The following is a 6,363-nucleotide window of genomic DNA, read 5'->3' as shown; positions in this document are numbered from 1 at the left end:
TTTTTTTTTTTTTTTTTTTTTGAGATGGAGTTTTGTTCTTGTTGCCCAGGCTGGAGTGCAATGGCACGATCTCGGCTCACCGCAACCTCCGCCTCCCAGGTTCAAGCAATTCTCCTTCCTTAGTCTCCTGAGCAGCTGGGATTACAGGCATATACCACTACATCCAGCTAATTTTGTATTTTTAATAGAGATGGCGTTTCTCCATGTTGGTCAGGCTGGTCTCAAACTCCTGACCTCAGGTGATCCGCCCACCTTAGCCTTACAAAGTGCTGGGATTACACGTGTGAGCCACCACGCCCAGCTTCAGGAAGTTTTATATCCACACCTCACTTAATTCTCACACCGCTCTCCAAGGTGGTTGTGAACTAATCTGGCTGTGTGTTGGATGGAGATGTCACAGGATGGAAAGGCCTAATGTGGGCCAAGCCTCCATGGAAGAGTCCCCTTTGGGCCTGCACCCTTGATGGGGACTCTGCTCTCCTTTCCCCACTGCCCTGTCCCTGCTGGGTGCTGCCCCCTGGACTGAGAGTGTCTTCCCTGAGGTCCACATCAGCTCCTGCTTGCTTCCAGCTCGCTTCTTGCTTTGGCTTCTTCCTCTAGACCTGGTTTGGGTCTTACCATTCTCTTTTCAGACCCAAGGGGCACAGAGAGTTTGTCTTTTACCTCGGCTCTGCCCCTCATGGAGCAGTGGGCACCTCCTTTGTTCATCAGATGGAAGCTTCAGGCGAGGCAGAAAGCGGCCTTTCAGTTTTCCCAGCAAAGCAGAAAGCCCTGTTCCTGGCTGGGTGCCTGGGATCTGCCTCCCGGGGACAGAGGAGCCCCTCTGAGGCCAGCTGGCATCTTGGTGCCATGGCTGCTATGTGGGTAAGCGCCTCCTGGGGAGGCAGCACAAAGCCAGCCCAGCCCTGAGAAATGTGGCTGGGCAGCAGCTGCTGCAGAGCCCCTGCCACCAGGGTCTGTGGGTGGAGCCCCCTTCCAGGGGCATTGCCAACCTTGGGTGCTCCCTTGCAGGCCCCTGGCATTTCATGCAGCCTGCCCGGAAAGGTGGCCCTTGGAGAACTGCTAGTGTCTCTGTCTTCCCAAAGAATTGTCTCGGGTTCCCATGGGGCAGGTGGTCCAGCTGAGCTGTGCTGTGAGGAAACGCTGCTGAGCTGAGCTGTTAGGGCAGGGTTTTGATTGCACATCCCTCCAGAATCCTGTAGAGGTGTCCCTTTGTCAAGTCCTGTTAGTGAACGTGTGCCAGGATCCCTTATTGTAGGGCACAGAAGCCACCCCATGGCAGAGGTGTCCGTACCTGTTGTTTTCCTCCCTGTTGGAAGTTGCCTAATGAAGCGTAATTATAGCAGGATCCATTAATTGGCGTTCTCATGTGCTAGATCCAGCATTCCTGCTGCAGGCATTTCGCACACAGTCTCTCTTCATCCCACCCTCAGAGGCGGGCATGAGCATCTCTATTTGCAAAGAAAGAACCTGAGGCTCAGCTCACACAGCTGAAAAGTGGTGATCTAGGTTTAAACTAATCTGATGCAGACCCCGCCTCTTCTTATTTATTTATTTATTTTTGGTAATAATGATGTCTCACCGTGTTGCCCAGGCTGGTTTTGAACGACTGGGCTCAAGTAATCCTCCTGTCTTGGCCTCCCAGAGTGCTGGGATTACAGGCCTGAGCCACCATGATTGGCTCAGAGCCCATGTTCTTGACTGCTTGCTTCATTTAAAGCCTTCCATGGGGTGACAAGCACATCCATGGGGTGGGACCTTGTCAGAACAACAAACTCAGGGACTCCCTAGGAGCGACTCCAAGATTCGCAGGTCACTCTTCATTTCCTAGCTGTGAAGCCCTGTCCCAGCCCTATACTTGGCTGGTATCACACCCTCTTAACTTCTAGTGGGGGTTCCTCTAGCACAGCAGTTCTTGAAATGTGATCTGCAGTCTCCTCGGGGCTTCCTGAGACCACTCGGGGAGCTGAGGCTCAGAGCTATTTTAATAATAACACAGCCATGATTTGTTACCGTGCCTTTTTGGTTGTGATGGCTTTTGCACCGATGGTGCAGGAGCAGTGGAGAAAGAGGCTGTGGGGTCTGCACTGACTCAAGACTGGGAGCATGCTGATCTTGTAATTGAGTCTTCACCACCACACACACTGTACACATGCCCCCCAGTGTTAGGTCAGAAAATCAGTAAAACTTTATTAAGTCCTGATCCATGAGTCCACATCTTTTTAACATCCTGTGTGATGAAGTGAGGGACACATGAAGTATGTCACCTGGAGTTTGATGCTGTCCTGAGGAAAAACACACATGCAGTTGCTTGAGGTGTGGGCTGAACTAGCTGCCTTTTTCATGGACTCCATCCTCACTTAAAGAACTAGCACAAACGGTGATTATTCAGATTTGGATATTTAGCATACAGTTTCTTGAAAATGAGCAAAGTGAACCTGCTACTTCAAGGAAAACAACTGACCTTTTATTTTTGTGTAAGTTGCTGTTGCTAAATTTGTTACAGCTTTGTTGCCAGTGAAAATTCAAGCTTTGAAATGATGATGAGCATAACAATATTTAAAGACTTTAATGATGACATTGGTGGCAATACCAGCAATGTGAGTTTTAAAATATTTATTTTTCAATAAGATGTGTCAACATTGTCAGATCTGCATTACAAGAACCAGTATTTTCAGGTGACGCACACATGATAATAAATCATGTCTGGCTGGGCATAGTGGCTCACACCTGTAATTCCCAGCCCTTTGGGAGGGTGAGACAGGTGAATCACCTGAGGTCCTGACCAACGTGGAGAAACCCTGTCTCTACTAAAAATACAAAAATTAGCCGGGCGTGGTGGCGCGCCTGTAATCCCAGCTACTCAGGACGCCAGGCAGGAGAATCGCTTGAACCTGGGAGGCGGATGTTTCAGTGAGTTGAGATTGTGCCACTACACTCCCGCCTGGGCAACAGGAATGAAACTCCGTCTCAAATAAAAAAAGGAAATCATGCCTGTGTAAAAGACCCATACCAAATGCATGGTACGCCAGTGACCTCTAATGTAACAGATTAGGGAAAAAAAAAAATCATTGTTAAGGATTCCAATTCCCTTTGGCAACTAACCCTTAAGAAACTATCACTTGTCAAGTCTTGATGTAGTATTAGTCCATTGTGCTTCTCTAGCAGAATACCTGAGACTGGGTAATTTTAAAGAACAGGGATTTATCTCCTTACAGTTCTGGAGGCTGGTGTCTTAGTCCATTGTGTTGCTGTAAATTACCTGAGGTGGAGTAGTTTATAAAGAAAAGAGATTTTTTGGCTCCTGGTTCTGTAGGCTTTATGGGATGCCACGGTGCCAATATCTGCCCTGTTGAGGGCCTCAGGCCGCCTCCATTCATGGCAGAAGGCACAGGGGAGCCTCTGTGTGCAGACATCACATGGTGAGAGAGGGAAAGAGAAAGGGAGGGGAGGCGCTGGGCTCTTTCTAACAACCAGCTGAGGAGGAGGGACTAACAAGTGTGAAGTCACTCACTCCTCCCTCATCCCAGGGAGGGCATTTATTTATTCATGAGGAATTCACCTCCCATGACCCAAATACCGCCCATTAAGCCCTGCCGCCAGTGGAGGGATCAAACCAAACTGGTGGCTAGAAGGTCCAGGATCAGGGCACTGCCAGCATCTGGCAAGGGCTTTCTTGGTGTCATCCCATGGACTAACTAATCCTCTTATAAGGAATCCACTCCCAAGATAATGATCTATAGCCAGTCTGTCAGAAGCATAGATTGCAAGCTGGGAATTTCACTTGACATCACAAGTCGGGGACAGTCTTGGGACTGAGCCCTCAACTTGTGGTGGGATCTGATGCAGTAGCATCAGACTTGAATGTGATTAGAAGATGTCCAGCTGGTGTCCACTGCAGAATTGACTCATGGCTTGTTAGTGGGGAGAAACTCCACATGTTTGGCCACAGAAGTCTTCTCTGTTGACTTAAGGTGTGAAAGCAGAGGAGAAACAGGTTTTTTTCTCTACACCTTCACATGCCACAGAACCCAGAAGGTATGGAGGGATGGAATGCAGAGGGCTCTGCTCCCCCAGACGAGCAACTTACTGTTAAGTTTATGATTGACTTGTAAAGATTTTTGAACAGGCACCTAATTTGTTTGCAATTTATAAACCCAAGATTTAAAGCAAGAAGGCCAAGAAGGCTTTCTTGTATTTGTCATGGCTGGAAGTTGACTTCAGTGGGTTCTCCAGACCCCCAAGTCTCCCTCCTCTGTTGGGAACTGGGCAGATCACCAGGTCACCCAGCCCCTTGCCTCACGAGTACCTTCCCACAGCAAGAGATGCTGGGGCTGCATTTTCAGATGAGACATTTTGCATTTTGTAGCTTAATTTGAACAGTGCTCATTTTTATTGGAAAACTGTTTTGCTTTTGATCGTGTGATTGAAAGATTCCTTTCTTGTTTTTATTAACACCCTATACAACATGGTTTTGTGGGAATGGACATTTAATTATTTTTGAGATAGAATCTCACTCTGTTGTCCAGGCTGGAGAGCAGTGACGTAATCTTGGCTCACTACAACCTCTGCGTCCCAGGTTGAAGCAATTCTCCTGCCTCAGCCTCCTCAGTAGCTGGAATTACAGGTTCCCGCCATTATGCTGGCTAATTTTTGTAGTTTTAGTAGAAGTGGGGTTTCACCATATTGGCTAGGCTGGTCTCGAACTCCTGACCTTGTGATCTACCCACCTCAGCCTCCCAGTGCTGGGATTACAGGTGTGAGCCACTACACCTGGCCAGCATATTTGATTTTATATTGGAAGGCACTGGGAGAATGGGTGTCTGAATAGGGGAAATCTTCATGGGCTGTTCTCCAGATACTCCTTCTTGGTAGAGAAGGATCTGCCCTGCAGTCTCTGCTGGGGTTCAGGAAGGCAGCAGGAGGATGCATGTGGATATGGAGGGGTGAAAGGGAGCAGTGAGTGGCAGGCACAGCTCTGGGTGAGGAAGACACGGAGGTGTAACAGGGCCCTGTGGCCCCAGGCAAGCAGGCAAAGAGAAAGAAGGTGGAGCCTGGTGTGGCCAGCGAGCTGGAGGGCAAAGAGAAGGTGAAGTCTGCAAGCCAGCCCTGTGAAGGTTTTAACCCTTCCCTGTGGCCTGCATCCTGTTTACCCAGATTGGGTGGACACCAAGGGAGGGCTTTTTGCCCTGTGGGCTTGCACCCTATCATCATGGGCAAGGCTATACGTGCAATTCCAGAAATAGAATTTTGAGCTCTGGAAGACTGTAGGATCATCTGTTGACTTGGATGAAAAGATGGGCCAGAGAAAGGCAATACCTCCATTCTCACGGATGAGGTATGTGTGCATGCGCGTGCTTGCATGTTCCCTGCAAGGGACCCAGGCTGGAATCTGCAGGTGCTTGAGTGACTCACCAAGCACAGTGCAGCTTATTTTCCCAGTCTAATCAGAGCATCCCAGGGCCTGGCCCATTCCCTGGTGAGCAAGACCACTGCAGACCACAGTGTTGGGCCCTCAATTTGTGGGATCTGATGCTTGGTGAACAGTGATGCCATCTAGAGGCATGTTAGAGAGCATTTTCTGGGAGTCTGCGAGTTTGTAGCAGGGGCTGGCACCTACTCCAACTCGGCATATTGGAACAGTTTTCCAGACTCAAGTAAAGCCCCATGAGAGGTTGCCTTCTCCCCTGCAGGAGGGCACCTGGCAGACTAGTAGCTGCCTGGGCAAGGGCCCCCAGGACCAGCTCCAAGAGGCACTGCTGCCTCACTAGCCTCTGAATCTTGGGCTCAGTTGATCCTCCTGCCTCAGCCTCCTCAGTAGCTGGGATTACAGGCATGCAATATCATGCCTAATTTTTTTTTTTTTTTTTTGTAGAGACAGTGTTGCCATGTTGACCAGGCTGGTTTCAAACTCCTGGCCTCAACCCTTCTTCCAGCTTTAGTTTCCCAAAGTACTGAGATTACAGGCATGGGCTGCTGCACCTGGCCACTGCTCCCTGTTCTTAACCCTGTGCTATTGGAATTCATTCTGCAGGCAGGAGGGTGGGAGAGTCATTCCTAGACTTATGCCCCGCCCTCCTTTTCTGGGCCTCCATGTCTTCTGTGGATAGTAAGGCAACTCAGAAGAGTGGGCGTGTAATTTCTGAACACTTGGGAAGATGTCCTATCTCTTGTCAAAGAAATGCATATAAAAATAACAGTGATATTTTAATATTAAGATTAATGGCTGGGCACGGTGGCTCCAGCCTGTAATCCCAGCACTTTGGGAGGCCGAGGCGGGTGGATCACAAGGTCAAGAGATCGAGACCATCCTGGTCAACATGGTGAAACCCCATCTCTACTAAAAATACAAAAAATTAGCTG

General features: G+C 49.1%; 1 protein-coding gene and 1 pseudogene across 3 annotated transcripts in view; one reads left to right on the top strand and one right to left on the bottom strand.

Moving 5' to 3' along the window:
• LOC108287521 overlaps positions 1–5,350 on the bottom strand; it is a 38,874-nt pseudogene extending 33,524 nt beyond the window's left edge.
• CDIP1 (cell death inducing p53 target 1) overlaps positions 1–6,363 on the top strand; it is a 28,573-nt gene that overhangs the window by 15,894 nt on the left and 6,316 nt on the right. The window lies entirely within an intron of this gene.

Source organism: Cebus imitator, unplaced genomic scaffold (assembly GCF_001604975.1).
Source record: "Cebus imitator isolate Cc_AM_T3 unplaced genomic scaffold, Cebus_imitator-1.0 Scaffold346, whole genome shotgun sequence".
Lineage (NCBI taxonomy): Eukaryota > Metazoa > Chordata > Mammalia > Primates > Cebidae > Cebus > Cebus imitator.
The sequence above is the reverse complement of the archived record's forward strand: the minus strand, read 5'-3'. Positions and strand labels throughout refer to the sequence as shown.